We start from the raw sequence: 20,502 nt of genomic DNA, 5'->3' as shown, positions 1-20,502 counted from the left end.
ACTTCTTTTCCCCTTGGTAGATACCTAGTAGTGAGATTGCTGGATCAAATGGTAGATCTGCTTTTAGTTCTTTAATGAATCTCCACATTCTTTTCCATAGTGGTTGTACTAGTTTACATTTCCAGCAATAGTGTAAAAGTGTTCCCTTTCCACCACATCCATGCCAACATCAGTTGTTTTAAATTTTTTTATTATGCTAATTCTTGAGGGAGTAAGGTGGTATTGCACTATGGCTTTGATTTTCATTTTCCTAATCATTAGTGATCTTGAGCATTTTTTCCATATGCTTGTTAACCATATCTTCTTTTGAGAATTGTCTATTCATGTCGTTAGCCCACTTTTTGACAGGATCATTTGTTTTTTTATTGCTGATTAGTTTGAGTTCCTTGTAGATTCTGGATATTAATACTTTATTAGATGTATAGATTGTGAAGATTTTCTTTCACTCTGTGGGTTGTCAGTTAACTCTGCTGATTGTTTATTTTGCTCTGCAGAAGCTATTTCATTTAATTCAGTCCCATCTCTTTATCTCTGTTTTTAATGCATTTGATGTTGTATTCTTGGTTATAAAGTGTTTGCTTAAGCTAATGTCTAGAGGGTTTTTTCCAATATTATCTTCTAGAATTTCTAAGGTTTCAGGTCTTAGATTTAAGTCTTTGACCAATCTTGTGTTAGTTTTGTATAAGATGAGAGATGAGGATCCATTTTCATTCTTCTACATGTGGCTTGCCTATTATCTCAGCACCATTTGTTGAATAGCAGCTCCTTTTCCCACTGTATGTTTTTGTTTGCTTTGTCAAAGATCAGTTGGCTCTAACTATTTTGCTCCATTTCTGCATTCTCTATTCTGTTACATTTGTCTATGTGCCTATTTTTATACCAGTACCATGCTGTTTTGGTCATTATGGCTTTATAGTATAGTTTGAAGTCAGGTAATGTGATGCTTTCAGATTTGTTATTTTTGCATAGACTTGTTTTGGCTATATGGGCTCTTTCTTGGTTCCATATGAATTTTAGTTCTACGAAGCTCTATGAAGAATGATGTATGTATTCTGATGGAAATTGCATTAAACTTGTAAATTGTTTTGGCAGTATGGTCATTTTCACAATATTCATTCTACACATCTGTGAGCATAAAATGTATTTCCATTTGTGTCATCTGTGATTTCTTTCAGCAGTGTTTTGCAGTTTTCCTTGTAGAGGTCTTTCACTTTCTTGGTTAGGTATATTTCTAAGTTTTTTGTTTTTTTTGGGTTTTTTTTGGCAGCTATTGTAAAACGGGTTGAGTTCTTGCTTTGATTCTCAGCTTGGTTGCTGTTGTTCTATAGCACTGCTACTGATTTGTATCCCTTAATTTTGTATCCAAAAACTTGCTGAATTATTTCACTAGTTCTAGAAGCTTTTGGGGTGAGTCTTCAGGGTTTTCTAGATATACAATCACATTATCAGCAAACAGTGACAGTTTGACTCCCTTCTTATCAATTTGGATATCCCTGATTTCTTTCTCTTGTCTGATTGCTCTGGTTAAGACTTCCAATACTATGTTAAATAGAAGTGGAGAAAGTGGGCATCTTTTTCTTGTTCCATTTCTCAGGGGAAATGCTTTTAACTTTCCCCCATTGAGTATAATGTTGACTATGGGTTTGCCATAGATGGCTTTTGTTGCCATAAGGTATGGTCCCTTCTGTGCCGATTTTGCTGAGGGTTTGAATCATAAAGATGCTGGATTTTGTCAGATGCCTTTTCTGCATCTATTGAGATAATCATGTGACTTTGGGTTTTAATTCTGTTTATGTGGTGTATCACATTTATCAACTTGTGGATGTTAAACCATCTCTGCATTTCTGGTATAAAAGCAACTTGATCATGGTGAATTGTCTTTATGACAGCTGTTGGATTTGGGTAGCTAGTGTTTTGTTGAGGATTTTTGCATCTAGGTTCATCAGGAATATTGGTCTGTAGTTTATTTTTCTGTGATGTCCTCCCTGGTTTTGGTATTAGAGTGATACTGGCTTCACAGCATGATTTAGAAAGGATTCCCTTTTTCTCTACCCTGTTAAATAGTGTCAATAGGATTGGTACCAGTTCTTCTTTGAATATCTAATAGAATTCAGCTATGAATCCATCTGGTCCTGGATTTTTTGTTGTTTGCAATTTTGTAAATTACCATTTCAATCTAGTGGCTTGTTATTGGTCTACTTAGAGTTTCTACATCTTCCTGGTTTAATCTAACAGTATTGTATATTTCCAGGAGTTCATCTATCTCCTTTAAGATTCTAGTTTATGTACATAAAGGAGTTCATAGTAGCATTTAATAATCTTTTGTATTTCTGTGGTATCAATAGTAATATCTCCCATTTCATTTCTAATTGAGCTTATGAGAATCTTCTCTTTTCTTTTCTTGGTTAATCTCATTAATGGTCTGCCAATTTTATTTATCTTTTCAAAGAACCAGCTTTTTGTTTCATTTATCTTTTGTATTTTTTTTTATTTTGATTTCATTTAGTTCTGCTCTGATCTTCGTTATTTCTTTTCTTTTCCTGGGTTTGGGTTTGGATTGTTGTGGTTTCTCCAGTTCTGTGAGGTGTGACCTTAGATTGTCTATTTGTGCTCTTTCAGACTTTTTGATGTAGGTATTTAATGCTATAAACTTTCCTCTTAGCACCACTGTTGCTGTATCCCAGAGCTTTTGATTAGTTGCATTAAGATTTAGAACAACTGCAATCTTACTATCAGTCAACAGCTTTTTAATTCCTGAGGGTGTGACCTCATTTAATTCCGACAAGCTTTATTATTGCTTTTCAGGCAGTAGGCCCTGAGTGAAGAGGTAGTGCTTGTGGCCTGGAGGTAAGGTTCTAAAATTTATCAAATATTAAATTGGTGCACAAGTAATTGCAGGTTTTACAAATAAAAGTAATGGCAAAACCCACAAGGACCTGTGCACCAACGTGATATAAACACTGGAGGACAGTTAAATTTGAATTCAGTAAAAACAATGATAAAGAATCAGTATGTGTATCTCCCACACAATATTGTTCAATTGAAATACAAACAACTGGATGCCCTGCATTTTTCTGGAAACTCCACACGAGGTTCACTACTTGAAAGAGGCAGAGCTGGGGCAGGCCTGCCCTTCCTGATGACAAGTCTAGGTGCTTAACCTCAAAGACAGAGCTTTTCTAAGACAGCTACCCTCAAGTGAGCATGTCAGTTGGCACTAAATACATGTGATATGATCCCCAATCAATGATACATACTCACTTCCCTAATTCTTTCCATTATCCTTTAAGTTTGCAGACTCAGGGCCTTCCCAGAAATTGCTACAGCCTGAGGTCTGGACCTGGGACCTCATGTCCTGTCACAACCAGATACAATGGGGCTCTTCAGTCCCCACACGGAATGGCTTCAACCAGGAGGGCATAAATAACATGTAAGATTAGAAGAGCTCAGACTGGCGACTGGCTCTCCTTCTGTCCAATGACAGATGAAACTTCAGGGCTCTGATGTTTGTCAGGGAATCTCCTTCAGTGAGGACAAGATCCCAGGACTTTACTAAAATTAGCAGAGTGGACCAGATAGGCATGTCATGGTACAGGAACTGTGTTCAGAGCAATAACTGCAGATGCATCTTAACAAGGTCCCCCACAGTCCTATCTTTGGTGAAAAAGGAAATAGACAAAGGCATGGAGAAACTGAAGGACTCGATGGGTCTGGCACTGAGGTAGCACTGGGTGCTTCGGGTTTGTCCTGGAGCAGTGTGCAGATGATGACAGCTGGGAAGCCAGCCCCTGCTGTGACCTTGTTTCATCTGCTCACTGGATCAGTGGCTGTGTCCTCACAGAAAGCTGGCTGCAGCCAGCCTAGTATTCTCCACCCAACCTGGGAAATGTATTCAGGTGACTGTCTGGGGTGAGGTTCTACTAAGGGCTTGGGAGATATGGGGAGGGGGCTGATTTGCATGAAAGAACAATTTCACTCCTTTTCTTTCATCTAAAACCCATTAGAAACTTTGGGGCCATTCATAGAAATCCAGCTGGTCTCCTACATTTGGGGGGCATAAAGGATTAATGTCTGATTGAGGCCTGATCAATCTAAAGGAAGAGGGGCTATCAGCAGGTGGTGGTCAGAGTGAGAAAGGAACTGACTTTTTTGAGAGATTCATCAACACAGCCACCAACTCTGGGACAAATGGGGTGACTCCCTGTAACTGTCACCCCAAATTACCTACAGGAGCCTGAGCCAGTCCCCTAATTCTATTGCTTCTGATTCTGGCCCATTCGCCTCTTGTCCCTAAACACGTTGCCCGTGTCTGAGTCCAGGGTGGCAGAGATACCTCCATCCCAGTCAACATCTACAGAGGGTCTCTTCTGTTCCCCTCCCTCCTCATGCAGGTTACTGCTGTTGTGGGTCTGGTGTAGTGGCCTATGGAGAACACAAGGTATCCCTTCCTCTCTAAAACCAGGCATGTAATAGGCATGGTATGGGTGGGTGTAGAGCACAGTGGCTCATCCAGATGCAAAGCAGTAAGACCCTGGCTACAGAAAAATTATTTCACAGAAGTCCACACCCTTTCATGACAAAAACACTCGATGAACTATAAATAGAAGGAAACTACCCCAACATAGTAAAGACCATCTATGAAACTCCCATAGCGAACATCATATAAAATCTGAATAACCAAAGGTATTTTCTGTAATATCAGGAACAAACCAAGGATGCACACTTTCACATCTTCAACTGCAAATATTATTGGAAGACCTAGGCAAAGCATTTAGCCTAGAAAAAGAAATAAACAGAATAAAAACTAGAAATAAAAGTATAAAATTATCTCTGCTTTCAAATGACATAATGTCATATGTAGAATGCCATTAAAAGACCCAGAAAATAATTCTGAAAGAATGATTTAAGAACATCTCATGGCTAGACGTGGTGGCTGACGCCTGTAATCCCGACACCAGGGAGGCTGAGGTGGGAGAATTGCTTGGGGTCAACAGTTCAAGAACAGAATAAGCAACGAAGCAAGAACCTGCCTCTACCAAAAATAAAATATAAAAAATAAAAAGGAAGGAAAGTCACTTATATTTCTATACTTAAACAACCAAACAGGAAACCATCCAAAATGAAATTAAGAAAACAATTCAGGAGGACCCTCTGAAGGAAGGGAACTGCACCCACAGGACCTGGGAGACATCCCAAATACTGTGAGTGCCTCAGCTGCGGAAGTGGGAAAGGGAGACCCTCCTCTCCCACACACACACCCCTACTGGAGAATCTGAAGGTCTGTTTGTGGGAGAAGTTCTCAACTTTACCTGGAGCGGAGTTAAGTTAGACAGCCAAGCTCAGTGAAATACACGGGTGTAGGAGGTAGCAGAGAGGCCCTGGGGACTTGCTGAATCCCCAAGCAACCCATTCCTGCCTGGCACCACAGGGATACATCAGGAGGGAGGACAGAGGAGCAGCAGGTAAAACTCCATGGGGAGGACTTCCTAGCTGAACTTTGCAACAACTTGAATGGGGTGAGAGACCTCCTGGTGGGAACTTGGGATAGGGCACGAATCTGGCTTCCAGACTTCACAGCAGGGAAGAAAACTAAAGCCTTTTTCTTTCACAGCTGGGAGGCAGAAAGCCTCAGGCAAGTGTTCAAGCCCTACTCACCCTCCGCCTGGAAACAGACTCAGGGCTGTTGTCAGGGGCACAGTGGGAGTGAGACCCGCCCTTTGGTTTGCATGGAGCTGGGTGAGACCTGTGACAGCTGGCTTTCCCCCACTTCCCTGACAGCTTGCATGATTCAGCAGAGGCAACTGTAAGGAGTCCTCCTAGGTACACAACTCCAGGGACCTGGGAATCTCACCCCCATCCCTCACAGCAGCTGCAGCAAGACCCTCCCAAGGAGAGTCTGAGGTCAGACACGCCTAGCCCCACCCCCACCCAATGGTCCTTCCCCACCCACTCTAGTAGCAGAAGATAAAGAACATAATCTTGGGAGTTCTAGGGCCCCACCCACCACCTGTCCCTCTCCGCAATACTACAGCTGATGCTTTCAAGAAAGCACCATCTCCTGGCAGGAGGCCAGCCAGCACAAAAATAGAGCATTTAACCACAAAAGCTAAGAACCATCACAGAGTGGATTGCACCCTCCGCCGCCTCCACCAGAACAGGCACTAGTATCCATGGCTGAGAGGCCCATAGATAGTTCACATCACAGTACTCTGTGCAGAAACCCCCGGTATCAGCCGGGTATACTTGCTGGGTGGCTAGATCCAGAAGAGAAACAACAATCACTGCAGTTCAGCTTACAGGAAGACACATCCACAGGAAAAGGGGGAGAGTACTACATCAAGGGAACACCCCATGGAACAAAAAAATCTCAACAGCCTTTAGCCCTAGACCTTTCCTCTGACAGAGCCTACCAAAATCAGAAATAACCAGAAAACCAACCCTGATAATGTGACAAAACAAGGCTCATCAACACTGCCCCCACACACCCCACCCACAACACACTCACTAGTTCACCAGAAATGGATCCAAACCAAGAATAAATCCCTAATGTACCTGAAAAAGAATTCAGGAGGTTAGTTATTGAACTAATCAGGGAGGGATCAGAGAAAGGCGAAGTCCAATGCAAAGAAATCCAAAAAAATGATACAAGAACTGAAGGGAGAAATATTCAAGAAAATAGATAGCTTAAAGAAAAAACAATAAAAAATTCATGAAACTTTGTACACACTTTTAGAAATGAGAAAAGCTCTGAAAAGTTTCAGCAATAGAATTGAAAAGTAAAAAAAAGAAATTAAGAGTTTGAAGACAAGGTCTTTGAATTAATCCAACCCAAGAAAGACAAAGAAAAAGATTAAGAAAATGTGAAAAAAGTCTCCAAGAAGTTTGAGATTATGTTAAATGACCAAACCTAAGAATAATCAGTGTTTCTGAAAAAGAAGACAATTGTAAAAGCTTGGAAAACATATCTGGGGGAGTAATCAAGGAAAACTTCCCTGGCCTTGCTAGAAACCTACACATGCAAATACAAGAAGCACAAAGAACACCTGGGAAATTCATCACAAAAAGATCTTCAACTGGGCACATTGTCATCAGGTTACCCAAAATTAAGATGAAGGAAAGAATCTTAAAAGCTGTGAGGCAGAAGCACCAGGTAACCTATAAAGGAAAACCTGTTAGATTAACAGAAGATTTCTCAGCAAAAACCCCACAAGCTAGAAGGGATTGGGGCCCTATCTTCAGCCTCCTTAAACAAAACAATTATCAGCCAACAATTTTGTATCCAGTGAAACTAAGTATCATATATGAAGGAAAGATACAGCAATTTTCAGACAAACAAATGCTGAGAGTATTTGTCATTACCCAGCTACCAGCAAAGGAACTGCTAAAAGGAGCTCTAAATCTTGAAACAAATCCTAAAAACATCAAAACAGAATCTCTTTACAGCATAAATCACACAGACCCTATACAGCAAAATTACAAGTTAAAAAACAAAATGCAAAAAAGAAAAACAAAGAAAAAACAAAGTATGCAGGCAACAAAGAGCATAATGAATGCAAGGGTACCTCACATTTCAATACGAACATTGAATGTCCGTGGCTTTAATGTTTCACTTAAAAGATACAGAAAAGCAGAATGGATAAGAACTCACCAACCAACTAGCTGCTGCCTTCAGGAGACTCACCTAACACATAAACACTCACATAAACTTAAAGGGGCGGAAAAAGGCATTTCAGGCAAATGGACACCAAAAGCGAGCACGAGTAGCTATTCTTATGTCAGACAAAACAAACTTTAAAGCAACAGTGATTAAAAGAGACAAAAAGGGACATTATATAATGGTAAAAGGCCTTTTCCAACAGGATGATATCACAATGCTAAACACAAGTGCACCTAGCACTGGAGCTCCAAAATTGATAAAATGATTACCAATAGACCTAAGAAATGAGATAGACAGCAACACAATAATATTGGGGGACTTCAATACTCCACTGATAGCACTAGACAGGTCATCAAGACAGAAAGTCAACAAAGAAACAATGGATTTAAACTATACATTGAAACAAATGGACTTAACAGATATATATAAAACATTTTATCCAATAACCACAGAATACACATTCTATTCAATAGCACACAAAACTTTCTCCAGGATAGACCATATGATAGGCCATAAAATGAGCCTCAATAAATTTATGAAAATTGAAATTATATCAAGTACTCTCTCAGACCACAGTGGAAAAACTAGAAATCAACTCTGAAAAGAACCTTCAAAACCATACAAACACATGAAAATTAAGTAACCTGCTCCTGAATGAGCATTGGGTCAAAAATGAAATCAAGATAAAAATTTTAAAATGCTTTAAACTGAACAACAATAATGACACAACCTATCAAAACCTCTGGGATACAGCTAAAGTGGTGCTAAGAGGACAGTTCATAGCCCTAAACACCTACATCAAAAAGTCTGAAAGAGCGCAATCTAAGGTCGTACCTCAAGGAACTAGAGAAACAAGAACAAATCAAACCCAAACAGAGCAGAAGAAAGGAAATAACCAAGATCAGAACAGAGCTAAATGAAATTGAAGCCAAAACAATACAAAAGATAAATGAAACAAAAAGTTGGTTCTTTGAAAAAATAAATAAAATTGATAAACCATTAGCAAGAGTAACCAAGAAAAGAAGACAGAAAATCCAAATAACCTCACTGAGAAACAAAACAGGTGATAGTAAAACTAACACCACTGAAATACAAAAGATCATTCAAGGCTTCTGTGAACACTAGAAAACCTAGAAGACATGGATAAATTCCTGAAAAAGTACAATCCTCCTAGCTTAAATCAGGAAAGATTAGATACCCTTAACAGACCAATAACAAGCAGTGAGATTAAAATCATAATTTAAAAATTACCAAGAACAACAACAACAAAAATCCAGGACCAGACGGATTCATAGCAGAATTCTATCAGACATTCAAAGAAGAATTGGTGCCAATCTTTGTTGCACTATTCCGTAAGATAGGGAAAGAAGGAACCTTCCCTAATTAATTCTATGAAGCCAGCATCACCCTAATACCAAAACCAGGAAAGGACACAACCAATAAAGAAAACTACAGACTGATATCCTTGATGAACATAGATGATAAAATCTTTAAGAAAATACTAGCTAGCTGAATCCAACAACATATCAAAAAGATAATCCACCAGGATCAAGTGGGTTTCAGTGATGGTTTAACATAAGCAAGTCAATAAATGTGATACACCAGATAACAGAATTAAAAACAAAAACCACATGATTATCTACATAGATGAAGAAAAAGCATTTGACACAATTCATCATTGCTTTATGATTAAAACCCACAGCAAAATTGGCATACAAGGGACTTTGCTTAATGTAATAAAAGTCATCCCTGACAAACCCACAGCCAACATAATACTGAATGGGGAAAAGTCAAAAGCATTCCCTCTGAGAATGGGAACAAGACAAAAATGCCCACTCTCACCACTTCTCTTCAACATAGTACTGGAAGTCCTAGCCAGAGCAATCAGACAAGAGAAAGAAATCAAGGGCATCCAAATTAGTAAAACGAAAGTGTAACTGTCCCTGTTTGCTAATAATATGTTCATTTACCTAGAAAACCCTAAGGACTCCTCCAGAAAGCTCCTAGAACTGATAAAGGAATTCAGCAAAGTTTCTGGATACAAGATTAAGGTACACAAATCAGTAGCTCTTTATACACCAACAGCGACCAACTGGAGAATCAAATTAAGAACTCATCTCCTTTTACAATAGCTGCAAAAAAATAAATAAATAAAATACTTAGGAATATACCTAACAAAGGAGTTGAAAGACCTCTGCAAGGAAAACTACGAAACAGTATTGAAAGAAATCATAGACAACACAAACAAATGGAACCAAATTCCATGCTCATAGATGGATAGAATCAATATCGTGAAAATGACCATACTGTTAAAAGCAATCTACAAATTCACTGCAATCCCCGTCAAAACACCATCATCATTCTTCACAGTTAGAAAAAACAATTCTAAAATTCACATGAAACCAAAAAAAAAAAAAAAAAAAAAAGCCCGCAGAGCCGAAGCAAGACTGTGCAAAAATAACAAATCTGGAGTCATCACACACTAGTTTCAAAATATACTATAAGGCCATAGTCACCAAAACAGTGTGGTACTGGTATAAAAATAGGCACATACACCTATGGAACAGAATACAGAACCCAGAAATAAACCTGACTACTTATAGCCAACTGATCTTCAACAAAGCAAGCAAAGACATAAAATGGGGAAAGGATACCATTTTCAACAAATGGTGCTGGGGTAATTAACTAGCCATATGTAGGAGAATGAAACTGGATCCTCATCTCTCACCTTACACAAAAATCAACTCAAGATTGATTAAAGACTTAAACATAAGACCCCTGAAACTATAAAAATTCTAGAAGATAACATTGGAAAAATGCTTCTAGACATTAGCTTAGGCAAGGATTTCATGACCAAAAACCCAAAAACAAATGCAATATAAACAAAGATAAAGAGCTGGGACCTAATTAAACTAAAGAGTTTTGCATGGCAAAAGGAACAGTCAAAAGAGTAAACAGACAACCCACAGCATGGGAGAAAATCTTCACAATCTATACATCTGACCAAGGACTAATATCCAGAATCTACAATGCACTCAAACAAACCAGTAAGAAAAAAACACACAATCTCATCAAAAAGTGGGCTAAGGACATGAATAGACAATTCTCAAAAAAGATACACAAATGGTAACAAACATGAAAAAAATGTTCAACATCAATAATGATCAGGGAAATAAAAATCAAAACCACAATGTGATACCACCTCACTCCTGCAAGAATTGCCATAATTGGAGAATCAAAAACAGCAGATGTTACCATGGATGCAGCTTTCAGGGAACACTTCTACACTGCTGGTGAGAATGTAAACTTGTACAGCCACTATGGAAAACAGCATGGAGATTCCTTAAAGAACTAAAAGTAGAACTACCATTTGATCCAGCAATGCCACTACTGGGTATCTACCCAGAGGAAAAGAAGTCATTATTCGAGAAAGATACTTGCACACGCATGTGTGTAGCAGCACAGTTGCAAAATCATGGAACCAACCCAAATGCCCATCAATCAACAAGTGGAAAAAGAAACTGTGGTATGTATATATTATGGAATAGTACTCAGCCATAAAAATGAATGAATTAACAACATTTGCAGCTACCTGGATGAGACTGGAGACTATTCTCTATTCTAAGTGGGGTAACTCAGGAATGGAAAACCAAACATCGTATGGTTTTCACTGATATGTGGGAGCTGAGCTATGAGAACACAAAGGCATTAGAATGACACAGTGGACTTTGGGGACTTGGGGGGAAGAGCAGGAGAGCCACAAGGAATAAAAGACAACAAACATGGTGCAGTGTATACTGCTTGGGTGATGGGTGCACCTGGATCTCACAAATCACCACTAAAGAACTTACGCATGTAACCGAATACCATCTTCCCAGTAACTTATGGGAAAAAAAGAATATTATAACAATGGAATCATATATTATGTAGCCTTTCAACACTGGTTTTTTTCACGGAGCACAGTTTTCTTGAGATATATCTGAGTTGCGTTGTATCAATTATATAGTTTGTTTCTTTTTATTGCTGAGTAATGTTTCATGGTAAGGTTGTATCAAGCTTGTTTAACCATTCACCAGTTGAGGAATATGTAGATTATTTCCAGTTTTTTTGTTTTGTTTTGTTTTTTGTTTTGGAAAACTCAATATTGTTAAGATACCAGTAGAAACCAAAATAAAATATACTATAGAGTCATCACAATCATAATCAAAATTCCAATACTACTTGGTGCAAGAATAGATATAATTCTAAAATTTGTGTAGAATATCAAGATACCCAAAATAGCCAAAATAATCTTGTAAAAGAAGAACAGTGTTGGAGTCCTGATACTTCCTGATTTCAAAACATACTAAAAGGATACACTAATCAAAACAGAGTGGTACATATAGACAGACATACAGACAAATAGAATAGAATTGAGTGCCTTGGAGAAAATTCTCAGTTATATGGTCAAATGATTTTTAAAAAGCTTGCCAAGACCATTCAGTGGGGCAAGAACAGTCTTTTTAACAAATGCTGTTGAGAAAACTGGATATCCACATGCAATCTGGAAGAGAATCAAAGATGCAGATGGAGGAGCCACAACTAAGTCTTAAAAGAAAACATTGGGAAGAAGGTCCACAACATGGGGTTTGGAAATGATTTCTTCGATATGACACAAAAAAGACAGGGAAAACACAGAAAAAGGAGAGTATAGATAAATTGGATTTCATCGAATTGTAAAACTTATATGCATCAAAGGACACTACCAACAGAGTGAAAATGCAAATAATAGAATGGGAAAGATTGTTACAAACTTTATATCTGATAAGGCATCAAAGCTATAGAAAGAACTCCTACAACTCAACAGTAACAACAAAAGTAGGAATAACCTGAATAAAACAATGACAAAGGATTTGAGTAGATATTACTACAAAAAAAGACCTACGAATGTCCAATAAATACATCAAAAGATGTTCAGCATCACCAATTATTAGTACAATGCAAATCAAATCACAATAATATACAATGCTACACTCATTAGGATGACATTAAACAAATAATAGAAAATAAAAAGTTCCGGCAAAGCCTTTTGGAAATCGCAACTGTTATGATTTGCTGGAGAGACTGCAGAATGATGCATCCACTGTGGATGCCTTATGGCTGTTCCTTATAAAATTAAACATAGAATTACCATTTTATCAGAATTTTCACTTCTGGGAATGTGCCTGAAAAAATTGAAAGCAAGATCTCAAAGAGAAAATTGTACACCCTTGTTCATAGCAGCATTGTTCACAATAGCTAAAAGGTGGAGGCAGCCCAAGTGTTCATCTAATGAATAAATGAGATATATTGTACACACACAAGGGAATATTATTCAGCCTTAAAAAGAAAGTCTGACCCATGTGATGGCATGGATGAACCTTTAAGACATCATGCCAGCAGAAAGAAGCTAACTTTAAAAGGACAAAAATTGTTTGCCAGCCCTTATATGAGGTACCTAGAGGAGTTAACTCCACAGTGACAAGAAGTAAAATGATGTTTCCCAGATATGAAGTTTTGGTTTGGGAAAATAAAAAATTTGTGGAGATGAGTGGTGGTATTGTGGTTGTACAACAGTGTTAATTTACTTAATATCACTGAAGTATACATTTGAAAAATTGTTAAAAATAATGTATTTTATGTTTGACTATTTTACCACAGTAAAAAAGAAGATTTATGTTTGGTGCAATTTCTCTACTTCCAAGAACAGTGGAAACATAGAGGAGTAGGAGAGTGTGCATGTGTATCCAGGACACCTTTCCTTTTATTCCAGCCCCACAGCACACAGGACACCCTTCCTTTTATGCCAGCCCTGCAGCATCCTAACAAGTTAAGACAGTCAGAGGTGCCTCATTACAGGTAACTCAGAATAATATGAGAAAGTCTAGGGGTGGCCATGATGTTAGCAGTGGGAGCCCAACCCAGCCCAGGAGCAGCCACAAATGCAAAAGTGGCCAAAGAAGGGGAGATGAAGCTGGTGGCAAGGTAGCAGCCCCTCCAGCTGGAGAGGGGCATCTGCTTCTGTACAAAATGTTCACAGCTGATAAGTCTTGCATAGATACCTCATCCTGTTTACCTCATGACCAACTACAGTTTTCACTGCAGTGTATGTTATCATAGCAGTAGTATCTATTTCCTCCAATAGCAAGCAAACATAAAGGAAGTCTGTTTTACTGCTTTGTCCAACCTGACATGGTAGTCCCAAACATGGGACGAATGTTTAAAGGCAATGTTCTCTAAAGATAAGGATATTATACCATTTATTGATAAATACGGGGAGTGCATGATAACCATTCAGGCACTTGGAATAATTACTTGGCTAAATAACATTGTTTAAACAATGAGTAAATTTAGTTATTCTTTGCAGAGCCAAAAAGATCCAAGTTTCACCAGTCCCTTGGCAAACACTACTTTTCAAGCTATGGAAGGGAGACATCTGAAATTTTGCACTACTCTTTCTGAAGAAATGGAAACAGCCAAGTCATACCTAATACTTATGAACGTAAGGCTTTGATAAAGTTCAAGAATTATTCGTATTTTGAAGAAAAAGACATTGTTGCTAAAGCAGAGAAGAACCTAAAACAGACTCCCGGTAGTGAGATAATATTTTATAAAAAGGTATCAATCAAGGTGTGGCTTACAAAAACACTTTTGAGGGTGTCTACCTTCCAGCCATCACACTGGACAAGAACTGCATGGTTTTCATTAACTTTGGACTGTGCTTCAAGTATCCTCAAAATGATGTCACTTACCGCCCTGAGTTACATGGGATGGGACGCTGTGGTAGAGCACACTCTGGCTGATGTCTTGTATCTGCTGGAGACAGAAATGGATGGGAGATACAGTCCTCCATAGGAATCTCAAATGGGTCCCTCTTTCTTTTCAGATTCGGACTTTCTGGGGAATAATACTGTAGGGCTTTTGTTGTTGTTGCTTTTAGCTGTCTCAAATATTCTCCCAAAGATGCTATGGAACACAGCCTCTCCTTTGAGCAAGTTAAAAGTCTGGGTACAACTGCAAGAGGTTCCCTGCCTGCCGACATTCTTTCTCCACTTTCGGTGACTGCTCTTCTTCTGTGGGCCTTAAACCAACAACTGGTCATCCCAAGATCCACTAAGCCCTCTGGGAAATTGGTGCTGTACTGCATGCCCTGCCAGCTGGGACTTCTTACGTTGATGTATTTTCTAAGGAGTGAATAATCTTGTCCATGTAACTAACTTATTTAAAGACATTTCCTTTGGTGGGCACTGACTCCATGGCACCCGTTTTCCAAGGAATTGGTGAGCTTGTTTCTGAGAATACCAGAAATCAATGTACATTCCAAATCATTCTAAAAGGGATTTCTTTTTGGTGTGGGTTTGGCTTTGTTATTAATTTTGAAATATATCTTTGAACACTGAGATCTCTGAAACTACTAGATCTCTAGAAGAGTACTTGTGAAAGAAGGTTGCTTGCAGCTTTAACAAAATGAGAAACTCTTTCCAAATAAAACCTGTTTTGAAGTTAAAAATAATGCGACATTAGAACTTGCAAAATCTAAGAGTTCCCAACAGCACTGTCAATTCCGATGCTAATTGTAACCTTGGGACTCCCCCAACAACACTTCACTTCTTATGATTCCCAAGAAGGACTCACATCACTCACTGAAACTCGTGATGTTTGTTGATATGATTTTTTACAACAAAAGAATGCAGATTAAAATAATTCAAGAAAAGAGGCACATGGGCAGAGTTCAGGAGAATTCCAAGCACAAGCATCCAGTTGTCCCCTCCCAGTAAAGTAATAGATAATGCTGCATTCTCCTGGCAGCAATGTGTGATTCTATGCATGAATTATTGCCAGCCAGAAAAGCTCACCGAAGCTTGGTGTCCAGGCAGGTTTTTTGGGGGGTGTAAGTTGGGGATGGGGTTGCTTATGTAGACTTTGTTGATCATCCTTATGGCTGACTTGAATTTCCACTGAATTGACAATAAAACTTCAACCTTAAATATTTGGTCGTTTTCTTTTTAATAAATTCTTTAAAATAAATTATTTTGAAATGCTCACTTTAGCTAGCTGCTTATCCAGTATGAGACTCAACATAAATAGTGTCGAAAAGCCAATGGGGTCATTAAAACAATTCCTTTAGTCATTCAAGACATTCAGATAAAAATTAACACCATGTAACACTAAACTCGAATTATAGTCACTGGGGCTGGATTTCAACAACAGGAAGAGAAAGTAGTACAAATATAGATGAGCAAAAAATAGACAAGTAATGGGTGTGAATTGGCCTGGGAAATTTACAGTGGCAGTGTCAAAAAGATAAATCAATAGTTATTTGACAATACATGCTCAGTCCAGGAAAGCCACCAGGGGGCGGTCTAGGTCTTCTGCATCATAAGAAGCTCAAGGGGTTCAAACTGAATGAACCCTGCACAGTTGCTCACTGGGTCATGTAAAATGTTAGAGCAGCTGCTTCCTCTGGCAACACACGGCCACTATGGGCTGTCCCCTCACAGTGTAGCTGCTCGCAGGGCTGAGAACCTGGGTGGTGCTAAAGGTGGTGAATGTGGTAAAGATTTGCATAAAGCACCACAGGACACACCCCCTTCATGCAGGGATCTCAGTAGCATCTTCAAAGGATGGGCTTTCTGAGCTGAGAGCAATGAGAAGAAACCTTCTAAACTTACTAAAATGTATTTACTGAGTTACATTCAAAGCAATACATGCCTATTACATAAAATCAGAAAGTATTTCAAAATCACCAAGTTCTCTGCAAAGCTTCTTTATTTCAAACAATCAATGTGACTACTTTTTTTTTATTTGGATGCATTCTTTCATTTTTGTTCTCAGTATTTCCACAACAGTGATCAAGCCTTGTGATTTTTCATCTGCTTTTACAGCCCTTTATGCTCTTGTCATTTCAGGTTAATGTAAGTAGTGTTCCATTTCTTAAAAGGGATAAAATACTTGAATAGTTGCTAACTTTATTTTTATTTGAATACCAGTGAAATATTATCATTTTTAGGGAATTCTCATTGTTTGCTACTCAAAAAAAGATGTGATATTATCTTATTATTAAAACACTCCTGGTAACTTCTGTGGATTTTATGAGGTCAGAAAAAAAAAATGCCTGAAGTTTTCAATGGAAAGCCTTGAGTACATTATACCGGACTTCACAATGCACTAAATACAGAAACAAGAGTTTCTGATTCATGTAAGAAGGAGCATAACAGATTAAGGCATGAGGAATAATTTATATCCAAAACGACACCAGTGTCTCCATGCATGTGTTAGCACAGCACTCCCCAAATTCTATTATGCATATGAATCTTCTGGGGATTTTACAAAATGCAGATTCTCATTCAGTGGCTCTGGGGTGAGGACACAGTCTCTGCATTTCTAAAATGTTCCCACCACACAAAATCCACACATATGTTTGAATAATAACAAGTCCAGCTAGGAGAAGAGGCTCACGTGTGTAATCCTAGCACTTTGGGAGTTTGAGGCAAAAGAATTACTTGAGGCCAGGAGTTTGAGACCAGCCAGGGTAACATCACAAGATCTTTTCTCTACAAAACATGTTTTTAAATAATAAAAAATGAATTAGCCAGGCCTAGTGTGGCACGCTTGTCATTGTCGATACTTAGGAGTCTGAGGCAGAAGGGTCGCTTCACCACAGGAGTTCAAAGCTGCAATGAGCTATGATCATGCCACTGCACTCCAGCCTGGGTGACAGTGAGACCTTGCCTCTAATAACAAAATGGCAATAACAAATTCATAAGAATAGTATAAAATAAGGAGAATCCTTGGCAGGCAATAACCTAAGATATATCTCAGACATAGGGAACTAATGTGTTTGGATGATAGAAGAACCCCACAGTTAGCTGGGCGCGGTGGCTTATGCCTGTAATCCCAGCAATTTAGGAAGCCAAGATGGGCAGATCACCTGAGGTCTGGAGTTCAAGACCAGCCTGGCCAAAATGGAAAAGCCCTGTCTCTACTAAAAATGCAAAATTAGCCAGGCGTGGTGGCACAGCCTGTAATCCCAGCTACTCAGGAGGCTGAGGCAGGAGAACCACTGGAACCCAGGAGGTGGGGTTTGCAGTAAGCCGATGGAAGAACCCACACTCCATGTAGGAATATGACCAGGGAGGACAGCTGCAAAGTGGGGAGAGGCTCCCGTTTCTTTAAGAAATGAAACAAAAGCAAACAAACAACAAACCTGACCTCCCCTCTGGCTCCTGTTCAACATTCTTACTGGCTTCTCATCCAGTCTTTTCTGTAGTGTCCTTACCCTCTCCCCTCCCACATCTCTGATTCCTGAATTCCCTTCTTGGGTCTCTTCCTTTTCCTGTCAATGACTTCTCCCCTCTTTCCTCCTGAGTTAATTATCAAGAGCTTTATAACAGGAAACCTACTGGTATTTTTCCAGATTTTGTTGGAATTGGGCATTCATACATTTTCTCTCTTTTTTTTTTTTTGTTGGGGGTGGTGGAGGAGGTAGTGACAGGGTCTCACCCTGGTTGTCCAGGCTGTGGTCTTGACTCACCACAACCTTCACCTCCTGGCTCAAGCAATCCTCCCAGCTCAGCCTCCCAAGTATCTGTGACCACCACGCCCTGCTAATATTTTGTATTTTTGGTAGAGATGAGGTTTCCCCATGTTACCCAGGCTGGCCTTGAATTCCTGAGCTCAACTGATCCACCCGCCTCAGCCTCCCAAAGTCCTGGAATTACAGGCATGAGCTGCTGTGCTCAGCCTATTTTTTCTCTTTTACGAGCCTCTCTGATACCCTAGTTCTGAAGTAGCCCAGAGTTGGCTGATTCTCCTATTTTGCCTCAGCTAGCACTTCCTCCTTCTCCTTTCTTTTCTCCTTCTGATTCCTGGAGTCCTCTGCATTTCCAGTGAATCCAGTGAACCACACAAGCATGCTAATTTATTCTCGCCAATCCTCACCACTCTGCCTTATGTGCTGATCTAGTGAGAATCAAGAAGGAAGAGAGACCCATGGATTTCTGTGCAGCCTGGAAAGTGAGTTCATGGCTGGACTTGGCTGGGACACCAGACACCTGTCTCCTGTCTCTATTTAGTATTCATAGGGTCCAGCAGCTGCGTCCTCCCAGGGTGCCTGAAGAGTCACTGAGCATGCTCTGCTACCTCGCAGCCACCCAGTCCTCAAGAAGTATAATAAGACTCAGCGTCTTATGTGAGGGGAACAACCATGGGGACAGGTTAGACTTGCATTGAGTTCCCTCCTCTAAGAGGGGCCAGGGAAAAGGGGCTGTTCCCCCTAATCTGTGTGGCTCAGGAAGCAGAGCTCCAGAGACTTCTCTACCATGCCCTGTATCCCTCTGCTGCTCACCCTCCTCAGTCTCTGCACAGGAGGCTGGAGATAGAAAGGCAGGGGCTGGCACTGGGAAGACCAGGGCTCTGCCTTTCTCCCTTGGCTCACAGAGTCGCCTCCCATACCTGTGTCTCTCTCCTGGCTCTCACGGTCCTGGGCAGTCAGGGCTCACTTGGTAGCCTGCACAGTCTGTCTGTGGCTAAACCAGTCACCTGCACTGGAAACAGCAGCCATAAGGGTCTTGAGATTATGTCCTGGTACCAACAATGAACAGGAAGTACCCTTAAGCCTCTGATCCATAGATATAAATGTCCACCTGCAGATCCAGAACTGATTCTTGAGTGATCAGTCTATAAAGGAGACCTTCCTGAGCATATCTGGGCTCCAGGCTGAGGACAAGGCTGGTCATTAATGTTGGATTTAGACAGTCCTCTGGAGGCCCCCACGGTGCTACAGTCTGTGGGGAAGTGAGACAGGAACATTTCGGGTCTCTAGGAGCACAACCCTACAGCACCGCCTACAACCAGGAAAACTGGGCTGTTTACCATTTGTGTTCACGTTTTCTTGGGCTGCTGCTAACCAGGGCCCAGGTCTCAGGTCAGGGACAATGATTGAGAGAATGCAGCTTTGTTTCCTCAGAGTCAGCCCTCAGAGAAAGCCCACAGCAACAGCATTGTCAAATTGCCTCAAAAAAAAAAAAAAAAACCAGAAAGTCCTTGGTTCCTGGAACAGGCTGCCCTGGGAACAGAGCCAAAATTGGTCAGGGCAAGCAGGGACACAACTATGTAGAAAACAACAAGTTTTACTTATGGAGATGATGGTTGGCTTTATAAAATGAGAAATATGTCACACTATTCACTGGTAAAAGTAAGTCTACCAATGCTATTCATTTCCCCATATCACTACATTGAGTAAAAGCTCTGGAAAATGTATGAAACCACTGTAGAGATAACTTTTGATGAATTGCTGCCTTTAACATGTCATGGATCTTTTATTCTTCTTGCAAAATTCTCATTATTCGTCATCCTTTTGAACAGCCCCTAGCTGCCCTTCAACCCAGATCCTCAGCTGGCCCCTTCTCCACGATGCCCACCCTGATGGCACATGTGGGCAGTTAGATTTTTCTAGATTTTAAAAGTTATATATGCCCATGTCTACATCCCATGGACCAAGACTCATTCTGGGAGTGAGAAATCACAATAATCATGCCTAGCCTTGTGGAATTAGTGTCCAGCAATCAGACCACGGAGGTGTGAGTAGAGACAGTGACTAATAAGCTGCAGAGATCAGCTGGGCCCTGGGGAGGTGAGTGTCCTCTAACCAGCGTGGGATGCAGGGGGACTGCCCTATGGTCCCTACACAGCTGCTCAGTAAGGACCATTCACTCAAAGAAATCCAAGACTAGGGGCTAAGATCCTGTGCTCACTCATGGGGACTTAGCATCTATGTCTTCCCATGGTGTGGCAGAGTCTCCTGAGCAGGAACGTGTTGATGGTTT

General features: G+C 40.0%; 2 protein-coding genes and 1 pseudogene across 2 annotated transcripts in view; 2 read left to right on the top strand and 1 right to left on the bottom strand.

The window, feature by feature from the left end:
- LOC106996055 (immunoglobulin lambda-1 light chain-like) overlaps positions 1–20,502 on the top strand; it is an 801,838-nt gene that overhangs the window by 168,475 nt on the left and 612,861 nt on the right. The window lies entirely within an intron of this gene.
- ZNF280B (zinc finger protein 280B) overlaps positions 1–20,502 on the bottom strand; it is a 175,790-nt gene that overhangs the window by 29,489 nt on the left and 125,799 nt on the right. The window lies entirely within an intron of this gene.
- LOC144331571 (set1/Ash2 histone methyltransferase complex subunit ASH2 pseudogene) lies at positions 14,016–14,707 on the top strand (annotated as a pseudogene).

The sequence above is a fragment of the Macaca mulatta genome, chromosome 10, assembly GCF_049350105.2.
Source record: "Macaca mulatta isolate MMU2019108-1 chromosome 10, T2T-MMU8v2.0, whole genome shotgun sequence".
NCBI lineage: Eukaryota > Metazoa > Chordata > Mammalia > Primates > Cercopithecidae > Macaca > Macaca mulatta.
The sequence above is the reverse complement of the archived record's forward strand: the minus strand, read 5'-3'. Positions and strand labels throughout refer to the sequence as shown.